At 40.1% G+C, this 27,410-nt stretch overlaps 1 long non-coding RNA gene across 1 annotated transcript; it reads left to right on the top strand.

The window, feature by feature from the left end:
* Positions 1–26,986, top strand: LOC125322986. The gene is made up of 2 exons (XR_007202328.1): positions 1–151; positions 21,199–26,986. It is a non-coding gene; the product is annotated as an uncharacterized LOC125322986 (long non-coding RNA).
* Positions 26,987–27,410: the final 424 nt, after the last annotated feature.

Genomic DNA, 27,410 nt, shown 5'->3' with positions numbered 1-27,410 from the left:
TCTGCATGGTCTCTGAGGAGAGAGAACATCTCTGTTCTGTGCAGCACTCAGCCTGCTCTCTTTGCTCCAACAGTAAGAATAGCAAACAAGAAATGCTGCAATTGATGCCAGGCAGTAGGAAGCACTTGGATATTATATGAGAAATAAATTGGTAAGTAAAGTTTTTAATACATTCATGTTTCTGCGTATGTTCTTTACTTGCTGTTGTTCTGGCTGACAAAACTTGTAGATCAATGATTTATTTGCCATTGTACCTGCAAGCCATGAAGACACTTAGATAGTTTTTGCATGTTTGTAGCCACAGCTGTTTAAAAAGAGTGGTTTGTGTTTCAAACTGTCCCTGTCATCTGAGGATACCTTCAGCAGATGTAAAGCATTCTGCTGAAGTCGGCTGGAGCCTGTCTGAAAATGCATTCACAACCCTGCTTCTAGTTCCTGCAAACTGAAAGCAGGCTTGGTCATAACAGAAATAAAACAAGAAAACACAAGCATCAGTTGTATAAAATATGTTTGAGAGGAGACATAAAAAAATACCCTAAAATCCCTAAAATCTTTTAAATCATTTTTGTTGAAGTGGACCAAGGAAAGGATTTACAATAATGATGAAGCATGTACTTGTGATGACATTCTTTATTTCAGGTTATTATGCAAGCAAAACAGCACAGGTCAACTGTTACCTAATTAATCTGGTAAACTAAGCAAGAATTAGATGGGGTTCTGGAACTGAAGGCTATGGTAACAGTTTTCCTGCAAGATGTAGTTCTGGGAACAGCTCTGCCATCTAGCTTGCAACAGGAGCCTCATATGTGTTCTTGGTGGAGAAATCACCTCTGTAGGTAAGTGGGTGTTGCTTTTTCATCGAGTTTTAATGTTGCAATTTACTCTAGAGCAAAAACAAAGAGAGTGAATGTCAAATGACTACATTGCTCAGAATTGTGACTTTGGGGCTTTGCAAGTTGTTCCCTATGAATGGCACGGAAATTAAGATTGTTGCTACATAAACTATTGTAAAGAATAAGCAAAAAAAGACCCCTCCTAACACCTTCATTATTCCATTGTGTAAATTTAAATGATCCTCACTTATAATGTCTTGCAGGTGAGTGATCCTCACATGTAATGCAATTTGTAATATGAAATAATATAATAAAAAGACCCCAAAGCAAACCTCAAACCAACAAAATAAGAAATCCCCACAAAATCCCCAAAATAATGAACATCTGATAATGAAACTGTGCCCCTTTATTTATCAAGGAGACTGAATACATGATAAAGCAGCTCAGTGTGGTAATGAGAAATATGGAATTACAGGCCACAGAAGTTTATACTGTGTAGGTACCAAAATCCTCCTCAGGTCTTTCTTCTGTAGGGATTAATTTGGCCCATCTTTATGGAGATGGTGTTCACCAGAGTGAAATGTCACTCAGACGTACCACAGGCCTTCATAACTATGAAACTGGACCATATAAATATGTTTTCATTTTTGGTGTGGTTAGGTTTTTGTTTTTTTCCTTGCATTAGAAATGTGCATTATGAACCAGCATTAACTATATCCACACGAGAAACCTCTTCCAGGTCAGGGGAGGTCTGACCTCTTTGCTTCACATACAATTGTAAAATGCACTCATCCATAATAACACAATTTGTCTCAAGGAGTGTCATCTTCCTCTCAGTTGCAGCAATTTATTTATGTTTTGGAATGAGGAGAGGCTAGATATCTGGCATGCCATGTATCCTGCCAAAAAACAGACTACAAGGAAAAGCAGCGTTTTGATTCAACCTGCTGCCTTAGTGCAGGAAAGGTGGAAACATTGGAGTAACAAAACTGAGATATCAATAATGTGGGCAATCAAAGACAAAATGGGTCTTACCGGGCATTTCAGTGGATGACTCCTGGGTTGGTTCTTGGCTTGGCTCCACACTCGGCTTAGGCATAGAGTCAGTACTTGACTCTCCGCTCAGCTCCCAAGTGGTCTGTTCACCTTCTTGCACTTCATTGTTCCCAGCTTGCTCTGTGCCATTCTCCTTATGCGAGTCTTCACTGTAGTCCGGGGGCAGCTCTGTGCTTGGTTGTGTGCTGAAATCTCTGCTTTGCTCCACACTTGTTGCCTCAAGCACTGGGGTAATAGGGGTACAAACAAATAAAGTGAAAGGAATTTACAGGATGAGGAGCATGGTTTGAAAAGTTATTTCTAGGGATATCCAAAAATGTGCTCAGTTCTTTTTACGGATCAGAGATCCCAAGTAGGAGTTTAGGGAGGGGGAGAAAAGTAACTGTAAGACTAAGTACAATATGAATGTGAATCTTACTTAAATTGACAAAGCTGGATTTGCCAGTATGTTGTTGACTCACCTTGTGCCTTTAGTTGATCCACCAGGATCAGAATCAGCAGTGCTGAAAGGACTGTCCTCTTTTTCAGCATGGTCACCTAAATGCCACGTAAAGAACAAGCCTTTGGAGCAAAACTTGAAATGTGTGGCAGACAGAAAGCCCATGGTATTTAAAGGCAAGCTCCTACATCTGTGCGCTTTGACATCTGCCTGAAAATAGCAGGTTACAAAACCAACATCAAATTACCTTCTCAAAACAAATGTAGGATCTGTCAGAGACTGTAATCAGGCAATTCCTGCCCTTTGCTTCAGGGTGAGATAACCTTTGCTGCAAGCAGTAAAGGACTTTGGGGGCAGAGAGGTGGGACAGTGGTGGCCCAAACTGCAGTAGCATTGATAGTGATGTCACTGTGTGCCTCTGGCAATGCTGGTTTCTCCAGGCAATTGATCCTGTTGGTTTTGAATGAGGGTCTTCAAAAATCCTTTGATATGATACTTGACAGATTGAATATTCCTTGTGGGTAACAGGTGAAAGGTGAGGTGTGACTAAAAAATGTCCACCTGGCTTCTGTGTTGTAAGGAAATAATAACTGTGAAAGAACTGTGATGTTTTGATCAAGCATTTCATTGGGAAGACTTCCTTTTTCATTGTTGAAAACTTGTGTGTTTATGTGTGTGTTGTTCAGCCTGTGATATCTCAGTCCCATAATGATGCACTTGAAAGGTTTGGACAGCACCAGACAAGTCTAAGGAGGACCTGTTTCTTGTGTGCCGTTTAACCAGCAAAGCACAATTGTTGTTCCAAGGGCCATTTCTGATGCAGAGAGGTTGCTCTGATCATGTTCATGCAGTTCAGTTCCCCATGACCTTCCCCATCCAGGGAAGTGGGTCATGACCAGACAGTCAGAGGCTGTGGCAATTGTAACCAGGTAAGTTATGTTTTGGGGTCTGCTGAGGGAGTAGTGGGCCTCAGGGCTGTGGGAGCAACTCTCTGTGTTGCAGATAGAGAACTGCGGGCCTGGTTCTGTATATTACACTTGTATGGGTGAGTGGTGTAATTGCTGCAACTAGCAATTCTGCAGTAATTAGCAGAATTAGGTTAATGTCAAATCAATGTAAAAGAATTCAGAATCGGACTCTGTAAGATTTTCCCCCACCCTGTTTCCCTGATTTCACTTGTTTAATATTGCATCAACTTAGTTTTTCAGCACAGTGTTTCTTTTAAGTTGCTTCTACCTCTAGGGTTTGCCTGAGGCATTATTCTTCTAATCAAGCTTTTTATGCTGCAACAGAAGTATTTTATTATTTCTTGAAAAGAAAAAGAAATACTGATGCCCATGAACACCTACCAGTACATGGCTGCTGCAGATTTCTCCTGTGTTACTGGTTTCAATTGAAAGTTGATGTGTAACATCATCTTTTTTTCAAATGTGGAAGAATTTTTGTTCAGTATGGAAGAACTTGTTGCCGACTCACCTATAAGAGGTAACAATATGATGCACAGGTCAGAAATCTGCAGATAACTATCTGCAGTGACCAAGATTTCTCAGTGTAGACCAAGAATTCTTGTTTTTCATTCTTGGAAATGTTTTTCCTACACAGTTTTCATGAGGTACTTGGGCCTGCTAGTTGTGAAGGAAGTGTAAATAAATATGTTGCAGAAATTGTTATTCCTAATGAGTTACTACTGTACAAAGAAAGAGGAATTGCCATGTTACTCCCTCAGAAGATCTCTAATTTGGTTTTGAAACATTTATCTTCCCTTTTAATGAGGCTCATTGAGCACAGTTGCTCATCTTGCTCTTTCCAGGTTCTTCTGTTCATTTCATTGTTATGGTTTCTAAACATTTGAAGCAATGAATTTAAATTTTTTAAGGCAGGGTTTCAGGGTAGTTGTTTGGAGACAAAGTTAGTTTCACTGTTTTTTAACTGCTCCCAGTCACATTGTTAAGGGGAAATCTCAAAAAGTAGTAACAAAGGGATACATTTTGAGTAGGATTTCTTACTGTTTGAAGTTTTGGGGTTTTTTAGAATTAATACAGAGCCTGTCACTATTCAGTATCTTCAGTGCTCTGAAGGTAAAACAGTTAACATTACTGAAGGAATCCTCAGATGAGGTGAGAATCCTGTGGAATAAGTAATGGTGAGGACAGAGGTGTGTTACAGGTTTATTGCTTTTAGCTGCATTTTTTTCAATGCACCCTGGCCAACAAGGCAAGTTACATGTGCAGCATAAGGGAATAAAAGCCATACTTAAGCAGTGAAGGCTGCACCTGGAAATATCTTGCTCCAACTGTTCCTGTCCCCAGATTCTTGAATGTGGCCCTCAGGCCAAATACTAACGTCTATTACAGAATATAACCAAGCTAGAGAGGGTAAAGAAATAAACCATAAATGTTGGAAAAAATCCTCCCTATGAAGGGACAAATCTTTTCAGATATTTTATCAAAAAGGATACAGGAGGGATTTATGTTTTGTCATTTCATAAAGGGAGAAAAAAACCCCAAAAAGCTAGGTCCTAAAGCAGTCATTAATGGCATGGATGGAGGCATAGCCAGAGACTGTGGCTTGGTGCCAAAGCAAAATTAATGATTTAGGTACTAGTCACTGGATTTACTATGAGGGAACTGAGTGGTATTGAAAAACCTGGTGGTTTAAAAAAAACCCCTAGGTATGACTATCTAATGGTTCCTCTTAGCCTTGTTGTCTTTTGAGTCTCAATTGTCCAGACTGATACTGGACTCCTAGGAAGAAGCAAATATGGAGATGGATCACCACCTTCCTCTGTGAGGTGGTGGAATATACTTGGTCTCACTGTTAAAATGCAAGAAGGTTGCAGCATTTGTTGCATATTGGTTACAAATGGGCAGTTTGTACAAACTGTTCATACACCATGTCTGCCTCATTGATGTGCAGAAGATGGAAAGCTGTGCAAGTGTCCACTTGTCTTTAGTCAGGGCAATAGGAGTGGACTCCACCTTACCTGAATTAGAGTTTTGAAGGATATCTGATAGAAACCTGACAGTGACTGAAACTCTCTGCTGATACCTGGAGTATGACAGGTTGTGATGCCACTGTGTCAAACCATTTCTGTGGAGGAACAACTTCACTTGTTCTCAGTACCTATGTGGTCCAGGTGCCTAGGTTGACATGGAGACTGGCAACTGGGTCTCCAGCAGGTGTGGAACAAGCAATTCTTCCTTCATATGCTTCTGTGCCTGTGCAATGGCTGGATGTAGGAACTTGTTTTGCATTGTGATGACTGAGTGCAGGAACTCCAAAGACGTGCTGTGAAGGCAAGCAGAGTGCTGGGAAGTTTTGACAGCAAGTGATGGTAACTGAATGTGATATGTCGCTGCCCTTCCCGCTCACCTCCAAATTCAGAAATACAGTGCAGGGTATTTAATAAAAGTGTTTTTATGTTCTAAGAATATTGTGAATAACTGATACTAAAATAATTTTTAAAAACTTATTTCCTTTCTTCCCTTGCAGATGTTTTTTATATTTCTTCCACTTGAAAGCAAGCCAGAGTCATGAAATGAAGCTCAGTGAAGCTAGGATCAAAGCAAGGGACACTGTCAGATGGTGGGGGAACTAGTTGTCAGAAGTTTGCACAGTTTGCGTATAAAATTATGAATAAATAACTTGGGACATGGAAGCAACATCCAGACCAAAAGTTCCTCAGATGGAAAATAGGATCATAGGCTAATTCAGCTTGGAAGGAATTGCAGGGGATCTCTAGTCTGATATCCCACTGAAAGCAGGTCACCTGGCTCATACCATTTTACTCAGAACTTTATTCAGTCTGATTCTGAAAGCCTCCAAGGACAGTGTCTGCTAAACCTCTCTGGGCAACTTGCTCCTATTCTTGACAGTCCTCATAGTGAAAAAGTGCTTCCTTATGTTCCCTCTGAACATTCCTTGTTTCAACTTATGCTTGTTGTCTCTTATCCTCACATCCTTATCCTCTTACCCTTTTGTCAAGCATGGCTTTTGGAAACCTTCATAAATAGCTGGAAAGTGAGAGAATATGTCAGTTGGGGGCTGACATATTACATGTGTTTATGTGCATAAAATAGAAAGACTTTCTCTGAATTCTGACTTTTCTCTGGGCATCAACTTTTGCAAATAGGGCACTAGGTTAGGTGGATCCTTGGTTAGACTGGGTTATGTTAACAGTATCCTTTGTTGGACTACTCTAGGGGAGGGAAGGATCTTGATTCTAATTTGAGTCTCTGAAACAGGTGCAGAACACTTAAAAAATTTGCTGTTTGAAGAATAAGCAAATTCTTATAATGTCGTGTTTTAGGGTTAGTTTTGATTTTTTTTGTGATTTTTATTTTTGCATCTTACCAAAGGAGGTCATTTGGAAAATTGTTTAATTTAGAGAAGCAGACTCTGTGCTAAGGAGCTGTGAGATTAGGTTGCACAACACTAGACAGAAACTACTGTTTTAAAAACAAGCTACTTTTTTTTTGTTAGCAGCAAGGACCGGACATTCTGGAAAGGTGAAGGATGCCAAGACTAGAGCATTCTTTTCTTGTGAGTTGATGCCTAGGGCATCTTGTGGCAGATATAACTATTCATGTTTTGGGAAAAGTATTGTTCCTTCAGGTACTTAATTTTTGTTTTGCAAAGAGTTCTCTTTTTTCATGGAGATTAGCTTGAAAGAAAAGTCGAAGATTCTAGTCAAAGATTCTAGTCAAATTCCCCAGGCGAAAAAGAAGAGTTTTTTGTACTTTGCTTAATGTTTAATGTTTCAGAAGGCTTTTTAGATCTAATTGTTTGATCGTTTCTTTTGGTTTGCCAATAAGACAAATTTTGGCATTTTTTGGAGAATCTGAGAAAAAAAATAAAGTCAGGATCTTTTGTGTATAGATAAAGGTAGGCTAAGTTGCATATCAGGAGCTCTAAATACAAAGGTTTGAAATAGTTTTTTTCTTGATTCAGGTTTTGTGATTCAGGCCAGACTTTCAGCACTACTTGGAATACAGACACTTTTCTTTCTCCCCAGAAGTCCAATGTAGTTTTTAAGGTAAATAAGTTTTTATCACTTCATAGCTGGGGATACTGAGGCACAGACAAGACTATGAGACTGACTGAGTGATAACCTGCAGCCTCTCAGGGACATCTCAAAATAAAGTATTTATTTCAGGTTTTCCAGAGATGCGGGGGGAGGAGGAGCCATGAAGAGGAGGTGAAGAAGGTCGAGAGAGAGAAAGATGTTATGGAAAGTTAAGATACCTTTGGTGGGTCAGGAGGAATTGGTGTTTTGGGTGTGCGCTCTTTGTAGGCTGGTAGAATAACTCAGGGATGGTGAAGTTGAAACAGGTCCTGCTGTCCTCAGTTGAGCCCTGCACAAAGCTGAGAACCACTTTTATTGGAGGGGGTGTGAAGAAGCCGTTTTGTAAACTCTTACTGGACAATTTTCCCACTGAGATCCCTTCTTTCTTGCTGTCATTAATTATGTGCTTAGGAAGCCTAAACCCCATGTTTGTTTCTGTTCACTGTGGGTGTTGTTTGGGTTGTCTCATTCTCTCCAGTAATGTTAGGTGCTTTTGGAATCCTGTTATGTGTTTTGGCTTATTAAGTCTGATGACAGTGCTTTACATAAGCTAGTGATGGAAAAATGAATGATAGTTGAGAAATTAATCCATTATGTGTGATGAATAACAAGGTGGAGAGTTGATCTTTGCAGAAAAGCTGTCAGAAGTCACCTGTTTTATGTGTCTTCATTTCTAAAAACATTTCAGAGCTGACTCTGATTCTTGACTGACTAAATCAACCCACAGGTTCATTGTGTTAAGAATATCCAACTGCTCAAGTAAGGCAGCTTTAAGCCACTTCTTTGTGCAGAAGAGAACGATTTGATTCTGTTTTGCTTAAATGATCATCTCCTAGGAGTGGTTCATGCAACTTCCACAGAGAATTGTGCTCTCTATTTCACACTCAGGTAGTCATTAGGTAATGTAACCTAATGTAATGTTATTAAATGAATGTAATGAAAATACTGTAGATAAATAAGAGGCAGCTCCTCTAAAGCTGTAAGGACTGAGGAGACAGTTTATATCTTGTCTTTTCTGCTAAGTCCTTCAGTTTATAAGAATATGGTAAACTGGGAGCTCTCTGAAGCTGTGCAGCCCTTGGTTCCTCTGTAGAAAGTTTCCACACTGCTTAAGCACTTCACTTTGACATCCTGTTAGTTGTACCAACTGAAGGAGTGAAGATAAGACAGAGCACGTAAATCTTTACTTTTCCTGTTCTTTATTGAGGGTACTCTAATTTTGGCCACGTTAATTTGGATGTAAATTTGAATTCTTGCATGTGAACTGATATAAAAGCCTTTACAGAAGCTCCTGTTTAATTTCGAGAGGTGGAATTTGCCACAACTTAAATTCAGACTGTAATATGACTTCCATGGATTGAACCTGGGTAAAGTGATAAAAGATTACTCAACCAGCTGAACTAACAAAGCAGAAATGCCACCCAGGAAGTCTTGATTTTCTCTCCCCTTCTGTTTTGTCCCTGTAGTTTCTCTTCTGGTACCAGTGGTGCTTAACTGCTTTCTGGGATGCTGATTCAACTTGCTGATGTGCCAGAAAACTTTCTTTTCCTACTATACTGAAGAATTAAGATACCTCAGTAGATGTTAAGTGAACAGTGGAGGTGATACATAGAAACAGTGGAAACACAGGGCCAAGAACAGAGTATGTCAGTGGCTGCTGGTCCCCTCAGCTGATCTCATCTGGTAGCTCCATCACTCTCTTGAAAGTCATAAATTGAAATGGTGGGTTGTAGTTACTTTTTCTCTATGTAAGAATAAATTAGCAGTAACTAGTCCAAATGGAGCTGATGTGGTGGTAGCAGTTTCAGGCCAGACACAGTAGAGCTGTCTCAGAAGACCCCCCTGTAAATTCTGGCACTAGTGGACTTGGCGCCACCAGACAGGGCTGTGGATTGTGGTGTTACAGCTCAGAAGTGCACTTTGGGCTTCCCCCCAAGCCTTGTTGATTTTAATGGAAATTCTCATGCCACCCCAGCCTTGTCCATAGTTACTGACAGTGACAGGGATTGACATTTGAGACCAGGCAGGAATGCATGAGCCAGCAAAGCAGATGTGCAGTTTGTAGTGGTGTTCTGCTGAGAAAAGACAAACGGGATTAGCTGCTAGTTTGTTTAGTAGGAGATGCAGGCTTGCTTTTATCAAGACAATATTTTCCAGTGTATTCTTGTTCCACGTCCTTTTATGTCGCAACATCATCATGTCCTTTCAGTCTTTCCTTTCTGCATGTCTTTCTCCTGCCATTCTTTTCTAAATGTATGTTTGTCACTATTTCGTAAGACAGCTTTAGTCTCCCTTCCATGGAGGTTCATCTGAAAGAGTTCAGGAGGGAAGGAGCTCACCTGAACTTTGCCAGGAAGGAGTGGATAGAAGCGTTTTCTTATCTGTAAAACTTCAGCCTCTCAGCTTTCTGCCAGAGGGCAAAGATGCTTGCTCAGAGATAATGTGACCCTGCTCAACTGTTGGAAACTGTGGTTTGCCAAGTAGCATACTTGACTCCATATGTCATGGCTTCCCATTGCCTGTGGGAACTTTTCTGAAATGGAGTGCCTTGTGTAGGTAAAGATCAATGGAAAAACAGGTGCGAGAGCAGCACAGATACCAGAGCTCACTTGCTTTGTCAAGGGTGTTCACTGTAGTATCCCAATTTCAGCAGGTTCTTGAGAAAATGGGAAAGCACTTTAAAAATGGTTTGTGAGCATCATAATAAAGTCATGGATTTCATGAGCATCTTTCTTATACCAGGGAAGCTTCTATTATGAATTGTTTTTTCTTTTTTAGGATTCAGTATTTCTAAAGCTAGTCAAAGACATGTTATCAACTTCAATAAGACCAGCTGTGAGGAGTGCTAGAGTTCATATCTTCTGCCTTTTTGAATCTTATATGAGTGAAGGAGTCATCTTCCTTTCCTTCTGGAATGTTCCTCTTCAGGTTAATATCACACCAGTAAATTGGGTTCATCCAGCTCTTTTGATTCTCTGTGAATACCTGTTTGGTATGCGCCTTTGCTCTGACTTCATACCTTCATTCTTATCACTCTTGGTAAGTTTTCCATATCAACAGCCCTTGAGCACAGCAGCTGTTGGATCAAGCAAGAGCTTTCCTTAGCATTCTGATTATTCTCTTAGATGTGGGCTTGGATATTCATGGATTCAACTCAGTTTGCAGTTATGGTATGTGCTGTTTTTCTTTGTGAACTGGATGGATATGAAGGATGTTTAGCCAGTCAAATGGAAAGGGATTATGTGATTCGATGGGAATAACTGGGGGCTGGATGCAGTAATCCAAAATAACTCTTCCAACTTTCCCTTTGCCTGCCTCCTTTCTGAGACAGAGCAAGGTAGGCAAAAATGAATGTTTCAGAATTTCTTCCTCTTGTAATTTTTACTACTTATGTCCTGTATTCAGATGATTTCCATTTCTCCTCAGTCTGCCCACAGAGAAATAGAAATGGAGTTTTCACAGGGGCAGGATTACATTCTACAGCCTGATCTAAATTCCAGTGGCATCAAGAAGGGTCTGTCTGTCTCTAGGCCCATCTTGTTCTCCATTGTTTGGTTAGGTTAGTTTCCCTATATAACAGCCTGAAGCCAGGGATGGAAATAATGGTCAGCTTGGCACCGTGGTGCAGCTCCTAAGTGGTTCATACTACTGGGCAATGTATATGCCTCCCAACTTCCTTTAGGCTCCTAGAATTTGATATTGAAGTTTCTATTATACCTCTGTTTTAGTCTGTGGTTACTTCTTAAATGCAACATAAATTCACATAGATTCCAGCACATCCCCGAGCCTTGTTTTCACCCTCTAAGCTTGCCTCTGTAACATTTGGCTGGCTATACCGTCAGACAAGCCAGGGGAACTATTTTGCTGAAAACAAAAAGGGTGATTTCTGCTGGATTTTTTTCCAGTCCTGGTTCATGGTGCAGCTGTGTGAATATCCAAAGGGAAAGGATAGTATTGACAGTAGCAGGGCAGAGCTGTGGAGGGTGGACTACACTGTTCAGCAGTGATCTGGCTTTATTTTGTGACTTTAAAAGCACCTGAGTTGCAATGAAGATTGAGGCGCGCAAAGCAGAACGGATGCCAGAAATGGAGGCAGAGCTGGCCTTTCCCTTGTCAACAAAGGAGCTATTTGTAACACAAGATGCTGACTCCCACCTGGGAGACGGGAAATTCTGGTCTTACGAAGCATGCCTGCTACTTAGTAGGTAAAGCTGCTGTGATTTATGGCCAACCAAAAAGGTGCTGTTAGCGTGGCAACTGGGATTTCTGTTGAGAGAAAAAAAAAGGGACTGTATTAAAGAAGAAATATTCTTTGAGTTAGAAGTAGGTGCCAGATGATTGGCTAGCAGAGCTGTGGTATATCTTGGGGCTAGAAGCTGAGCCCCTGTAATGCCATGTTCATCTAATGCAGGTGTAAGTACTTTATAAGAAAATCCTGATGGAATCTGCTCTTTGTGAGGTACTGAAAGAGTTAAGAGAAAACTTAATCTCTACTCAGCCTAGCAGCATCCAGTTCAGAAGATAAAAGCATGCTTCAGCGTGAACAGCCTACAAAATGTATTGTTTAATGCCAATTGTCATTAAGAATTTATTTTCAAATATGTTTTGCAGTTTGCTCATGCTGAAAGGTCCTTTTATCTTTGTCAATGCCAGACCGTGGGACTGAGCAAAATAGGTAGCTTTCCTTTTAAATAAAGTGGAAAATATTGGAGCAAGATTATATCTGTCACAGATTATAATATTTATATATATTTTTCAGCAAACTGAAATTCCCCAAGGACTGTCAGATTTGCATGAAGTCTCAGAGTCCTGGATTTTGCATCTGGGTATGTGATCGCCTTAATGGAAGACCAAGCTGTTTGCATTTGCTCTACCAACAGTCAGGTGGACTTGGTCACATGAACGTAGAAGCCAGTCTAAAGCTGTTTATAAGGATGATACTTTAGGTAACACAGTGAGTGCGCGTGTCATGGCTCAGCCTGACACTTAGGTTCAAACTTGGCAGTCCTGGCCACATCTGTTATGATTTGTTAGCAACCTCTTGATTAGGAGCTAAGTACCATAGCTAGCTGTAGCCTGCACTCCAGAGAACTCCCTGAGTTCTGCCATTTTCTGGACAGCATCAATTACTTTACATGCTTAAAATACTGTGAATCCTGTCTCTTCTGGAAAATGATGAATTCCTTTATTTCTTTCTTGGAAATTCCAGAGGAAATGTAAAACTCCATTCAATAAGTTTTGTTTTGTTTTGTGTTGTTTTTACTTTTTTCTGGTACTGTGCTGACCTCTAGAGAAATAAAGCTTGTTAACCATTTAGAAGTGGAACTGACGTTTTGGATGTAGGACTTGCTGAGGTGTTTTAACCGTTAAACAGTTCGCATTCTAGTAGAGCTCAAAAAGCCCTATTTAAAATCTGTATAAAATATTGTTTGAATTTATCCTTCATTATTGATTTCACAAAATATATCCCAAGCACTTGGGCACTGTCATGGAACTCAGGGTTTGGTCTGATAGGATGTTTGTAAGCAAATACAACTGCTCCCCAAAAGGGCAGTCCTGCTTTCCCTGTTTCCTGTCATCAGAGGTATGTTTCTTCCTTTGCCTTAGGGCAGGGGTGTCTGATCCTTTACTGAAACTATTCAGAGAGCTAAACAGAGAGAAGGCTGCCGGTGCCAAGGAGATCCTGGGAGCACACAGGTAAGGCAGAGACTGCTTCTGCCAAAAGGGACAGCAGCGAGCCCTGAAGTCGTGTGGCACTGAGAGACAAATCGGCATGTTGCAAGTATTTTCATGATATGCTGGAGGACTCCCACAAAACAGTGAGGAATACTGCGGAAAAGCCTGTTAGGATTTATAATTCTGTGCTTAGATCAGCAGGGGGAAGGTATGCTCTTAATACTATAAACTGAATAATAATGGTAAAACCAAATAGCCATTCTCTAGTTCAGCCATCCATCATGGACTCTGGATGAAGCAGCAGACTTAGGTTATATTGGCACGTGGCTCAGAGGACCTGTATAAATATTGCACAGGAAATCAAATCTGCCACTTCCTAAAGGAGAAGTAGTGGACTATGCAATGTTCACAGCGATATTTGAATGTAATTTTATGTGTAGGATAGACACGATAGATGTCCAGATGTATGACAGATGTCCAGAGGCCTGTATCTTTTGATGGTGATAAGCATGTAGAGCATAGGAGAGGGAAAAGTCTTCCCAGATCTCTGGCTTTCTGTTGTCCCAGTGGCCTGCTCTACTCTGCTGAAGTATATTAGGAAAGAGCAGAAAGGAGTCTCTAAGCAACAGACAGGACAAAGCCACGGGCCAGTGTGTACCAGGAGGTGGTGATGGTGATGGGAGAAGAGAAGCGTGGGAAATTAGGAACTATTGGTAAGGGTTGTTGTAGGAGGGTACAACAGAAGAAATTAAGAAAGTGTTACAAGGACAGTACAGGAATCCACCTGGAGGCATGTGTGGAATTGGACATCACCATTAATAGCTGTAGGAGGAAGGAGGACGTGTGAAGAGATTAGGATGGAATAGCAACCTCTCACTGGCATGTGTTCTCACAGGTAATGGGAACTTTGCAAGGAATAAGGCACAGCTCGACAGCTCTTCTTGCAGCTAATAGGACCTTTTTGCCAGCCTGAGTTTTTTTCCAGGAATTGCTTGACACCATGTTCTTGAAAGAGGTTTGTCTGAGTGTTACAGAATGAAGCTCCTGTGTTTCTCTGAGGTATAAGGATGGTAAAAATCTAATGAATATGGTATGGGATTTTCTCGTGTCAGTGCCTTGGCCATTTGTGGGGAAGGGCAGGAGGAAAGCAGTATAATAGATTCCCAGAGAGGTAATGTGGGATGTGTATTGTTATTGAAAACCTGGTTTCTTGTTGCAAGCTCAGTTTGGTCAGAAGTCGAAACTACCAGCAGAGAGGGGTATCGAATATGAGGAATTGCCTTGATGCCTACTGTGAGGTATTTCCAGGCACTGCCAGCAGACAGGCTGACCTGAGATACAGATGGAGGCAGATGTCCTGGGCGAAAACAAATGTAGACTGTCCTCTCAGATATTCTCGTGGGATAGTTAAACATGACTTAAGCCTGTTCTATTGTTTTTAATAGTTCTGGGGTTTTTTTTAATGCTGTATGTCACTGGGCTTGTCAAATAGCTGAAGTTGTCATAGCTCTGGAGTGAGCCAAGTGCAGGGCTCACATATCCCAGGCAGATACTAAAACACAGGAGGACTGTGGCCTGAAGCACTGGGGAACGTTGATAGTGTTGAGCAACTCTGCATCAAGGAAAGGTGAACACAAAGCCTTACCAAAGATAAATTAGGGTGCACTAGAAGAGACTAAAAACTTTTTTTTCTCAACAGCAGTCTGTTGTAATACCACCAAGTTATATTTGAAAATGAACTTCTTACTTTATTTGCAGCACTTAAGTAAGAAAACAGCAGGGCTTTTTATTTGTTTGTTAGAATATTCTCTTGGAATCAAGATGTTCTTATAACGCTGATCAAATTTGTGGTGATCTTTCTCCTGGCAAAGCTGAGTAATAGCAGCTTAGTGTACATCACAACTTTTCTCCTTCTATATTCTGACAATAGTAAGTATTAAAAAAAAAATGCAACACCATCCCAAAACTACAGGGCAATTCATTCCAGAGCTATATAGCTGTCCCATTCAGCAGAAGGGAGGTTCTTGTCTCTATTTTTTAATCTAATTTTTTTTTTTTTTTTTTTTTTAGTGCCGGAAGTTGTGGGGACCTCTTATCCCAAACATCAATTTCTGCATAAGCTTGATGTAGCTATGTTCCAGTGGATACTTTTTTATGGCCCCTTCTTTGAGCGTAGACTCAGTTTAAGGGTTGTAGCTCCACAGAGAGCACTGAGCTTGTTCCGAAGAAGCCTGTGCTTTGTTTCCTGGCTTTCCATCCAATCTGCTGCTTGGCACTAAGCATCTCACTTCTGTTCTTCCTCATACCCCTTACATATCTCATCTTCAAGAATGACAAATGCTTGGGCTGGTGCACTTTCTTTCAATGTAGCTGCAGATCACCCAGGGCAGGGAGGAGTCACCTGGTGTCAGCTGGGGCTTTGCGAGTTGGTGGTTCCCCAAATGAGCTCTGAGGGCCTGTTGGTGGGTCTGGGAGCTCACTGTAAATGGCCTGTGGATATTATGGGCCCCAAATGTTGACTGGCCTGATTGTTGTTTTCTAAGAATCTGCAGGGGAAAAAAGCCAGGGGATAGCTGGTCTAGATGAATGTGGTCTTGTGGGCAGTAGCAACATTAGAAGGCAGAGGCCTGCCATATATCAGTGTAGAATTCTCTGATAAAGGGATGATAGCTTTTGTCATGTCCTTGCTTTCAAATTTAAGCTCTTTACTTCAAACTGGATTATTATTCTATTGAAACAAAATGCACACTTTGCAATAATTCTTTATAATCAGAGATATCTGATGCTTTTTCACTAAGCCATACATATTATTACTATTATTTAATTTTCAGCAAAACTCAGAGTTTTGTTTGCATTCCTATCCTTTTCTGAAATAAAGAATTCCCCTGTGGCCATAATAACAGTCTGTAGCATAGTCTTATAGATATATTTGCACTGGGGTATAAAACTCAGGCTGTATTAAAGAAAAATCTGCCTTGAAGCAGGTTTCTGCCTGAAAAGGTTGTTCTCTTTAGGAAATGTAAATTAATCAAAGCTGCAGTTTCAGTTTCTTGCAGTCCCACCTGCCATTCAGGAAGTGTCTGTTTTCAGATGGAATTCCTATGGGGGAGGAAATTCTCCACAGATTAGGAAGGATTTTTCATGTAAGACTATTTTGATTTGTATAAGGGACTAAAACGCTATTTTTCATGTCACTGGAGAACTTCTAGCCAAACAAGTATTTTTCTTTTTGAGCTGCTTAAACTTGAAGGTATTCTTGTTCAGAAGTAGAGTTCCTAGGAGTTGTTGCAACAAAGACTATTTCTTAATGATGTAATTATCCAAAAGCTGCATTTAGATAGAAAGAAAAATAAAGACTCATAAGCTAAAGTAAACCCTTATCCTTGTGCCTAGGACATCTGTTAACTTAAATATACAAATTAAAAACCACAGTGTCAGCTCCCTTTGTCTCTGGCAGGTCTGTGGGGCAGATGAAGTCAGATGTGCTGCCCAAAGTCCAGAGCCCCACAGTGATCTGGGCAGAGGCACTGTTTGACTATGAGAGTGCATAGATACTCTCTCCCTGATCTGGTTTCTAGTTGGAAACACCTTTCAGTTGCATTGGAAAAAATAAACGGGTTTAGAGTTTGGGAAATATGCTTCAATCAAAATCCAGAAGAGGGAGCCCTCCATCAAAATAAGGCTCTGAACTGGATCACGACCAAGATTCACAAAAGTTTCCACTTTCTCATCCACCTGCTTGTAAATCACTTGGTGGAATTTCTTGCCTGTCTGCCTATTCTTTAAAGCCTAACAGCTCACAGTTTCTAGCTTTAAACAATATCATTCAATAACTGACATGCATGTGTGAGATTTTTTAAAAAACTCTGGCTGGACATAACATATATGGAATTCAGCCCCTATAAAAGAAGGGCTTCCATTACCCTGCAAAGCAAAACAACTTTTTAATGCCATACTTAGTGTATCAAATAGCAAATTCTGATCTTCACTCAGAGCAAGACCTTCCTCTGCTTTAAGGAACATTGCAGTTATCAACCTGGTTCTTGCTTGGCTGAAGTCAGCAGAGTTTTCTGTTGTCTTTGATAGAAGAGGGAACAGGCCCTTTTGTATCACAGACTGTTTATACAGGAATTTCTCAGATCCTCATGATGAGTAATTAGCTCTGAGCAAGACCAATCTGGAGCATAATGAAGCCAAGTGACCTTTGATACTCTGTGTGCTGTTTGTAATGTTCTCTAGGCTCACTTTCGGTGTTCAGATCTCTACAGTTTATCGCTTGTCCTATCGCCCTGGGTGTACAGGACAAGTTAGAGTAGGTTTGAGGTCCCACCCCCCTAAGAGTGTTCTGTTTTTTTTTTTTTTTTTATTTATTCCTCTAGGTATAGCTGGGAATAGCTCCAGGCTTTGTATAGCTCTCCCACATTACTACAGGGTTCCTCTAGACTCAACTCCAGTGTGACTCAGAGGCATGAGTTTTGTCTAGGAAATAAATTCCTGTATTTATTGAGAAAGGATGTGACAGTGACCTTGCCTGATAGGACAGGATTTGAGAAAGCAGGACAAAAGATGCATTGTATTAGGCAGACACAAAAAGATCCATGATGCTGTAGTCAGTGGCTAAACTTCCGGTTAAAGAGACCCCAGACAGCTTTGCCTTTTTAAAAATCTTCTTCTTTTTCATATATTTTTTCCCCTTCTCTATTTTCTCTTTTCTTTTTCTCCTTTCTCTTTCTCTTCTTTGTCAGTTTGAGCAAAGCTTTCCATATACCTGCCCAGGATTGTTACTCTACTTATCTGGATTTTGCCCTCATCTTAATTTGTCCCTTGATGTAGGGTTGAATTAATACATTGAATAGCCATTCTGGTCATAACTGTAAAGGGAATGTATTGAGATAGCATACAATATATGGAAAAGTCTAATTAAAAAAGGAACAGGCTAGGTTCTTGGAAATCAAACTTTCAACAAATTTGTAATCCTGTATAATACCTCTGAGGTGAATCGTAGCTGCCAGTGTTTTATGCTTACATGCAGAGGCTTGTTTGTACTGTCTAGAAGAAGAGAGTAATGTAAATGTATTTAGAGCACAGTATGTGTGTGTTTCCTTGAGCTTTAGAAAAAAAACATGTGTTTTACTCGTGAGCTGCGTGCTGTGATTATCCATTTCAGAAAAGTCTTCTGGGTATATTTTGAGGATGGCAGGCACTGTGGCTAATTGGGTAAGTTATGGCCATCCTGAGGTTTGCACGTTATCAGTGGGAAGGCAGTAGTGGTCAGGTTACTTCCCTTCCTTTCCCACTGCCAAAACACAAGGTTAGACAGTCAAATTGCCTTCCCCTTGGGTCTGACTGCTGGAAGGTGAGATCAGGCTGTCAGATTCCTTTCTGTTGGAAGGTGAAAATGTATTGGTAAATTAGATCCCTTCCTGCTGCTGGAAGGAGAGCTTGGATAGGAACACCTGCCCCCTGAACCTCTGTTCCTGTTGGGTAAATTTGCTGCTAGCCAGGAGGCAGACAGGCAGTGGACAATGGGAATGGCTTACAAGCCAGCACACAAGCACTGCTCTGCCTTCCAGACCAGAGCAGTGTAGTAAGAAAAGATCCAGTTTTTTCACACTGACATTTGTGTTTGTTTTTTAATAAAACACAGTGCAATTAAAAAAAACCCTAAATCAAATCAGTTCTATAACAGAGCTCATGGGCTGACTGCAGTTAATGCCCTTAAAATAACCTAGTAATATATGAAAAAGTCTCCTACTGCCCAAAGACAACCAGTTAACTTCCTTTTATGAAACTGTAGGTCTTTTTATTAGGCTACAAAACTGTTTCAAACAAATGAAAACCAAATGTGTAAAAAATGTGTTTTTCTTTAAACTCGTACCAAAATAGTGTAAGCCACAGGGCTCTTCAATCGAAGCTCTGCCTCAGTCTCTCCTGCAGTCTCTCCTGGCCTGTGCTTTTGTGAGTGAATGCAGGGCTCATCTATTGAGCAACACGCTGCATCGTGCTGTTAGAGACAGGACCTGTACGCAGTAAAGGAGATATTAAGCAGCCATTCAGTATGGAACTATTCAGAGTAGCGAACCCTGAGATATGTGAAAGCATTATGCAACTCAGATTGGCACATGTTGTGTTCTCCAGCCCAAAATAGTTGCTATTGTGGAGGCAGGCTATTTTAACATTCACAAATGCAAAAGCTTTCAGTACACACGGTGAACCTATGCCCTGCCTTGTAATATTATTCATTCTGTGCTAAACAGACATGACGCCAAAGGCAGCCCCGCTATAAATGAGTGCATCTACTATTGAGATCAATAAGAGCTGCACTTGCTTGCACCAGGGCTGGATTTTTGCCTGTAAATTACAAACAGTTCCACTGTGGATGGAAAATATATTAACCTCCTGTGAACGTAAAACTCAGCGTGTCATCTGTGGGATTTTGCTTTTCAGTGATTGCTTCCTTACTGGAGAACAATTACATTCAAGTGGCAAATGTTTTAGCAACAAGATCTTTGTGTACTGCCTGAACGTGCTCATGTCTTGGCCTCAGTGAAAACAATCCATGTGTAATGATTATGGTCCAGGCACTTAGGTCTTGAATTCTGATAAAGTCCTTGTAAATACTAAATGCCAGGCTGTTTTGGGCGAGAGACCAGTAAATGAGACTGCAATAAGGTGTGTTATTGTATAGAGCAAACGTTAGTAAGCAAAATGCGCAGGTTTTATTTCCTGTATCTGTGAGTCTTGTCTGGTGAGTTAGTCTTCCCATTAAATACTCCCTCATCTGGCTCATATTTCAGTCAAAAGCTAAATCCCTATTCATATATTTACCTGACCATGCACATAATACTTGGTGCCAAGACCCATTAAGATATGTAAATTGTCTTATTTTCCTGCAAAATGAAGGAGAATCCAGCTCCTAAATGTTCTTAATGCCTTTGGGCTGCACTGGATTTAGGAACTGGCACATGTTACCAACTTTTAAATTTCTGTCTGTCCCACTCTAGCTTGTGAAATTATTTTGCTGTGTGCTCCACAGGAGAAGTGGGCTTGGAGGATGAATAGCCAAATGGGTCTAGGACATGGAAATTCCAGAGGAAACCATCTAATTCATTAGAGACACTGGGCAAGAGTCACAGAAGGTTCATAGAAACTTTTGGGGCATTTTTTGGCTCCCCTTATGTTATATGTATAAACAGGCTTTGTGAGGTCCATGGCAAAAGCAAGTTGACACACAGAAGATAATGTACTCCATTTTAAAAATTAAAGTAATTAGAGAACATGATACTGCATTTGGGGAAAAGCTGTGATCTTGCAGTTAAATTGTGTAGAACAATGCATACCTTCAAGAGGTTCCACACACATCCTTTATTTGAAATGTCTTCTGAATATTAAGTGTTTAATTGTGTGCTCTCTCAATGCAGTTGCTTCTTAAAGGAGTATAGATTATATATTCCACCTGGTTTTCCATGGAATGATGTATGACATTTGGTCAAATGCATTGTACTCTCAGGGTAAATTATAAAGTACTTAAGTGTATTTTATTACACATTATACTTCAACTTCAGGCAAGAATGTGTTTTGTCAAAATATTGATTTGTATTATCAGGGCACATTGTATAAAATCCAAGACTGAATTTCATTTTAGGGAACTGTGCAATTTGTCTAACCATTCCAAGGAAAAGGACATTAAATACATACGAGCAACTGTGTTGGTGAAATGAATTTTAATCATGTTTATCATCCTTCCAGATACACTGTACAATGGCATTTGATAAATTTCACTCCCTAGACCTTAGTCTGATCACTGATGAGATAGGACTGTTACAACGTCCTAGTGGCATCAGGCTGGATTCCTGCTCTTAATAGGGTGCTGATAATATAGACACTAGTAATTTATCTGTTACTTAAGAGAAATTAAATCTGATTTTGTGAAAGGAGGAAAAATAAATTTATATAGGTGAGAATTAATGTAGACATACCCTGCAGTATATAATTGGTGTCTAGAGGTTTTAAGGACTAAATGTATTTGAGGGATTGTTTTTTCTTTCAGTCGTGTGCTTAAAACTGGAGAGTCATGAAACATAGAGTCTTTCACTTTCTATTTTTCTTTTTGTTTAACTTTCCTACAGATTTTCTACATGACCTTGGAAAAATTTGATGGGGCTGATTCTGCACTGGAAGTCAATGGGCCATATTCTACAAAGAGATGAGGACTGAAACTGCATCCCTCCTGTATCTTCTGTCTCTGCACTTACAAAAAGAGGCCAATAGTGTACTCCTACCTCCTCCTTGGGGTACAGCAAACCTAAATCACCTGCTATTTGCAAAGATTCTAGTGTCAAAAGTATGTAGGCTGCCTCAGCTTGAATCTGCTGGGACTCTGAAGAGCAGGGGCTTTGCTCTGGTTGTGGGTTACCCAGCAGAGGGCAACATCACTCTCACACACAAAAACTATTCGTATGCTGCTTGATCCAAACTTGCCGAAAGCAAGAGGAATCTTTTCTTTGGCCTTTATAGCTCTGTTTAAATGCAGATTTTTACTGTATTTCAATATTAGCCTTAAAATGAAATGCCAGTGTGTTAGCACTCCCATGGCACCGTTGGCAGCTAGCCTTAGAAAAAAAGCTTCAAAACCTTCCAGTGCAGGCCAGAAACACAATAGCAATTTTTATTTTGTTGATGGTTGATACAGTGCTAATATCCTTAACAGCTGTGACTGAGAATTGCTTTGAGTGTTGCATGGCTTTAGTTAAATTTTATCACTCTTATCTATTTATTTGATATGTGACCCGAGGGTATTTGAGGTACATGTCACAGGAGCTGGAAAAGAAAGACATCAGGTGGATCCTGATCTCATGGAAACTAATGGCAGCATTTTCTTGCATTTTCAATGAGGTCAAGGGCTGTGCCTGAGCGTTCCATCGAAGCTTATAGTTCTCAGGGTCCTTGGGGCACTACTGAACCTTACTGACCCTGACCAGCTTCTCCCCGCTCTCTGGGAACCCAGTTTCAGCTCAGGGCTTGGCACCCAGTCCAGGCCTGAGCTATGCTGTGGGCATGTTTATCTCTGACCTTGTCTTCTGGATGGACCCTGTCCTGTCTCCAGTCCTACCTCCTGACCTTGTCTTCTGGATGGACCTTGGAACTGCCTGGTTACTTTGTCTGGTCAGAGGCTGCTGATTGGATTCATTGCTGTGACCTCCAGGCTCTGCTGCATCTTCAGACCTTGTGAGACTGCTACCCTGCCAGTGAGGGCATGGCCTGTGCTGGGCCACCTGTGCTTCCTGGTTTGATCCGCTCATGGCACAGCCCTGCTCACACTGCTCCTCCAGAGGCTCAGTTTATGCCCTGTGAGAAATCCCCAATGAGAAATTCAGTCAAACCATTTAGAGCACTTGAAGTGAACAGGGGGGTTATAATAAATCTTTGCAGGATCACAAGTCTGTGTAATGCAAAAACATGCAACCCAGGAAATAGAAATAGTTGTATACAGCTTAACTGAATGGTAAGCTGTGCTTGCTGGAAGCCGGTCTTTTAGATAACCAGATCTATTAAAGAAACGGCTAGTCTTCAGGCTTGCAGAGAACAGCTTGAAAAGTGAAGAACTATAGAGGTCAAAAAATTGAAAATAGAGGTATCCAGACAACCCAATTTATGTTTATAGTACTTGGAATTTAGAAGATCAGGTGAATTTTAAGCTAACTTCATGATTATTGCAGTTTATTGCCTGATGCTTGAATGCCTGTGACTAGCCAGACACAGAAGATGACAGGCACTGATATTTTTTCTTCACTGTGAGGCAAAAGGTGCAAACTTCAGTCAGTTTTCTATTAAGCTTTCCTCTCCACGTATCAAAACAACAAATGCATAGAAACAATCTGAAATTCTGTTGGGGGGAAACAGCTATCCTCAGGGTATTTACCTGTAGGCTAACAATTGATTCACCTTTTATATTCCCTTCCTTTTTTCTCTTTTTTTTTTTTCATTTAAGAAACGCAGCCCTCAGAATGATTGGGATTTTCTTTTGTTGTTAATATGAGATGCAAATACTTGTATAAAAATTTGGTCCTGAGTAGTTGATATTTCATATGTGAGCCTCTGGGTTCTCTAACTTTCATATCAGGGAAGGAGTTTCTCAATTTCAAGGGTGTTTCTGCATGATCGCTGCACTGGCTTTGTTTTTTGAGTTGAAGTGGGAGAAGTGTCACTGTAAAGTAGCTAATTGCAGGGAGAAGCTTGTCCAGCCCCTGATGGGAACTGCACCATTTAACAGGAGATTAATGCTGAATGCAGGGGGTTTAAAATGCCTAAGGCTCATCTGCTTGGTGTAAATAATGCCTCTTCCAGCTTTAATAGATGCAAGGAAACAACAGGTTTTGTGTGGAAAATGTACTATTCCAAAGTGAAAATGGGGTATTTTTCTCAAACTAGATTTGGAGAAAAGTGGTATAACAAAGTTTAAATCCCTCATTTGCACAGTTCTCCTGTGAGAGAAGGCTTTGAAAGTGCTTCTTGTTGCTTTTGCCCTGTAAAATGACATTCAGATTGATGGCACTTGTGGAAAGATTTTGGGATCTGCCAGCCCAGGTCCAGGAGCAAAATTTGCCCTGTGACATATCCCTGGGTGTGCTTGCACTGTATAATGAACATCGTTCAGTGATGAACAGGAGGGTTCAGGAGGAGCTACAGTAATTACTGAGTTCAGATGAGTGTAAGATCCTCTGTTGGTCTTTGGATAATGTGGTCATGCACTTCTGAGAGCAAAGCTTGTGCACTGTGTCCCTTCGATACGACTCTAGGAGTAACAGGACTGCTAAAAAGAGGTGTTCTTTCTCTTCCCCATAGTAGAAACCTCCAAGGTTGTGCTAGTACTTCAGACAGTTGCTCGGTTATATTTGAATAGCTTTGAAAAAGTCTCTTTAGCAAGGAGGGTATTATTTATTGCTACTCGTAGGACTGTAGCTGTAGATCCCCTGCGGGCCTGTAATGCTGTATGGATACTCAGTGGGTAAAGAGGAGCATCACTGCCAGGAGCTGTTATAACCACTGTGACACATGGGGCAAAGCCAGAAAAACCTTGGCATTAGGGAAGGGAGCAGGAGATCAAGGTAACAAAATAGCTCCAGTTTAGTAAGATAACAAGCTTGACAGACCACAGTTCACCTAATGAATGAAATCAGAATGCTTCTACCTTGAAGCACGAGTGCTGTGGCTCTTACTGCTTTTTTTCTCTTGTTACCTTCCTCCCTGGTTCTGAGATTTGGTCAGAGAGAACATCCTCTCTGGGACACTGCCTTTCATTGCCATTTTGTCTTTCTCCCTTATCTCCTGTTATCCTGTTCTCATGTAGTATTAATGCACAAGATGATGATTCTGGAATGAGTTGACAGAGGTTTCACTGTCTGTTTTACTGGTAAATTATTGCTGAAGTGCCAGTCACTAATGTAAAGGCATTGATTTGTAGTATGCGCTAACACTTCCAGCTGATGGCATAAATCAGTGGGTTTTACTCTTTGGTTATCAAATTCACACATTTCCTATTATAAACTTTAGTGTACATAGATTTCTGCACAGCACATGTGAAATAACTTGTATTAGTCAACTGTCTTGGACCTCATAGAACATGAGTCCATTGAGTAGAGACCTTGATTTAAAACAAAAGTGCATTCAGAATGAGGTATCTAACCTTCACAGAGTGGATTAATTAATGGAAATGTTTGTTTAGTTTTTTTACAAAAAGGTACTATTTCATAGGAAGATTATGTGTATTTTTCCAATAGATTAAATTGTGAAGATGATTTTGAGGAAATGACACCTTGCTACTACTAGTGAATAAGGCAACTGAAATTCCTCTATATTCATAACCTAAATTAATGTTAAGCTTCTCAAAGGATTGTGTCAGTAATGGTGTGCAAAACATTTCTGTAAATTTTAGGAAGCTTAGAGAATAAATTGTTTGGGCCTGCCAGACTGTGGAGAAATTGTAAATATATCACTGGTGAACACAAGAAAATGATTTGTAATAAGGCACACTGTTTTCTGATTCTAAAGTTGTTGCTATCAAAAAAACAAGTTATGGATGGCACATGCTACTAAGGCTCTCTATCAATATCTTATATGGTTAATATCTGTAAAATATCTAAAAGAGACTTTCTGATGATTATATCCTGAACAGAAAACAGCACAGCACCCAGGCATAAGATTGCAGACAGCCTACAGTTAGTTTTCTGGAGTGGAAACTGGACAGTAAAATTTTTCTGAAATTAATGCTGTCAGTTTAAGTCAGTGTTATCAACTGCATCGTTTCTAGTTGGTATTTCTACCATACACATGAAGCCCATTATCCAGGACGGTTGTGCTTAACTATCACAGAACTGGCATATGTCTGTCTGATGTAACACATGGATTTCCTTTGATCAATCCTATCTGAATAAGAACACTAGCTTCTTCTTCGGTGTGTTTTTATAAACCACATATTTCCATTTTAGGAAGGGTATTTACGGCACATGTTGATAGTAAGTATGTAGTTATGCTCATAAATGAAAAATAATTTCTTATCTGTCTTTTTTCTTTCTTCTTTTTTTCATATTTAACTGTAAAGGCTGGCATCATGCAGATACAGGCAGTGAAATGATTTCATACTCTTTTCAGGTTTTGATATCTTGACTATAACAGCTCAAACCCATGATTTTTGGGCCTGTGTTTCTTTTGGCATTTGTTTAGTTGAATGGGTCAGTCTATCCTGAGGAAGTACAGTATTCTCTGTGTTTCATAAAATCCTCAACGTTAGAGCTCCTTTTTAGTTTGTAGTTGACTCTCGGTATTTCTGCCTTCTGTCAACTCCTGCTTGCAGTCATGGAGTGGTTTCCGAGAAGACTGACTAAATGTGTCTGTTCTTTAGTGTCTGTCCAAATCTCCTGCCATTGTCTATTGTCTGAGGCACAAAAAAATTTATTCCAGAGGAAAGTGCCAGAACACTAATACATATTGTCAGAGACATTGTTCCAGTATTCAGAAATAGACTCTGATATGCCATTCAAGACTGTTATAGCATAAAGCTTGGGGCAGAGATAAAGAGAGATCCTCATCTAAGACACTGGAAGGAAGAGAAAGAAACTAAAAACAAACTTAGGAAAAAAAAGAGATGGCAGATCCTGAAGCAGTTTGAATAATATTTGCGATTGGGATAGATTTTATCAGCGTAGTAAAATAAGTCGGTGTTAAAACTAATCTGTGAAGAAGCAAATCATTTATTATTACACTTATTAGGATTTTAATGATTTTTGAATAAATATACTGGAATTCTTTTCAAACAATCTAGAAAGATTCAAAATGTGGATGCAAAATGTCCACAGAGGTGGGCAATATTTCCAACAGGATGCTAGTTATATTAATTATGAGGTTGTTAGTGATGTTTTGCAACTAACATACTTCTGCAACTTCTATAGTCATACATGTAAATCATATATAATATGCATCAGCAATTTATAGTTTATTGCTATTTAATTGCCAGTCTTTAGTTCTACCTGACATTAAAGCCATGTCAAGCATTTGGCAGCACCAAAGTTGTCCCTGATATTAGGAACAGTTTTTGCAAAGCATTAGATGTTTCTGAATCAAATGCATATTGTATTATTGGGCCAAATCCTTAGATCTTAAGAACTCTAGATTTTGTATGTATTTGCAGCTGAAATCCTGTTCTGTATATATGGTTTGAAGAATTATTTGTACTTTTTCAGAATATTTCCCATTTGCTGCACAAATCTTCTGTACTGTAAACCCTGTCAAAAATGATGCGTCAGTGAAGATACCAATTTCAGTCAATTTACTCAAAGGACTTCACCTTCAGCAAAGTGTAGTTATTCTAATTCTGGTTATTATTATTACTTAAATAAAAATTTATTATTTATTATTGAATAAATAAATTATATCTATGTGTTTAAAGTTATATTATATCTATCTATTTAAAGTTATTTATTTAATTTATTTCTCTCTAGGATTCCTGTTATACTGCCTGCTTAAGCATGTCCTGCCATTCCATACCTGACTGGAAGGAAAAACTGAATGTAGAGTTAAACTGGCAAAGCTCCTCTGTAAAGTTCTTTCCTCCACAGTGAGCGTGCTGTGTTTCCAGACACTTCACACTTCATAGCCATTGAGAAATGCAGCCCTTCTGACAGTAAAATGGGTAAAAGGTTCATAAATGTGAAACATGAGTGTGTCTGAGTGCTGCTAGGCTCCTTACCTTTTCACATATGGATGTGATAGCGCAGTGGGGCAGCAGCTCCATGGCACAGCCAGCAGTGTCCCATGGGTTAGGGAGCACTGTGGTGCTGTGAGG

This window comes from Corvus hawaiiensis, chromosome 1 (assembly GCF_020740725.1).
Source record: "Corvus hawaiiensis isolate bCorHaw1 chromosome 1, bCorHaw1.pri.cur, whole genome shotgun sequence".
Classification (NCBI taxonomy): Eukaryota; Metazoa; Chordata; class Aves; order Passeriformes; family Corvidae; genus Corvus; species Corvus hawaiiensis.
Note: the sequence above shows the minus strand (reverse complement) of the source record. Positions and strands in the feature narration are given on the sequence as shown.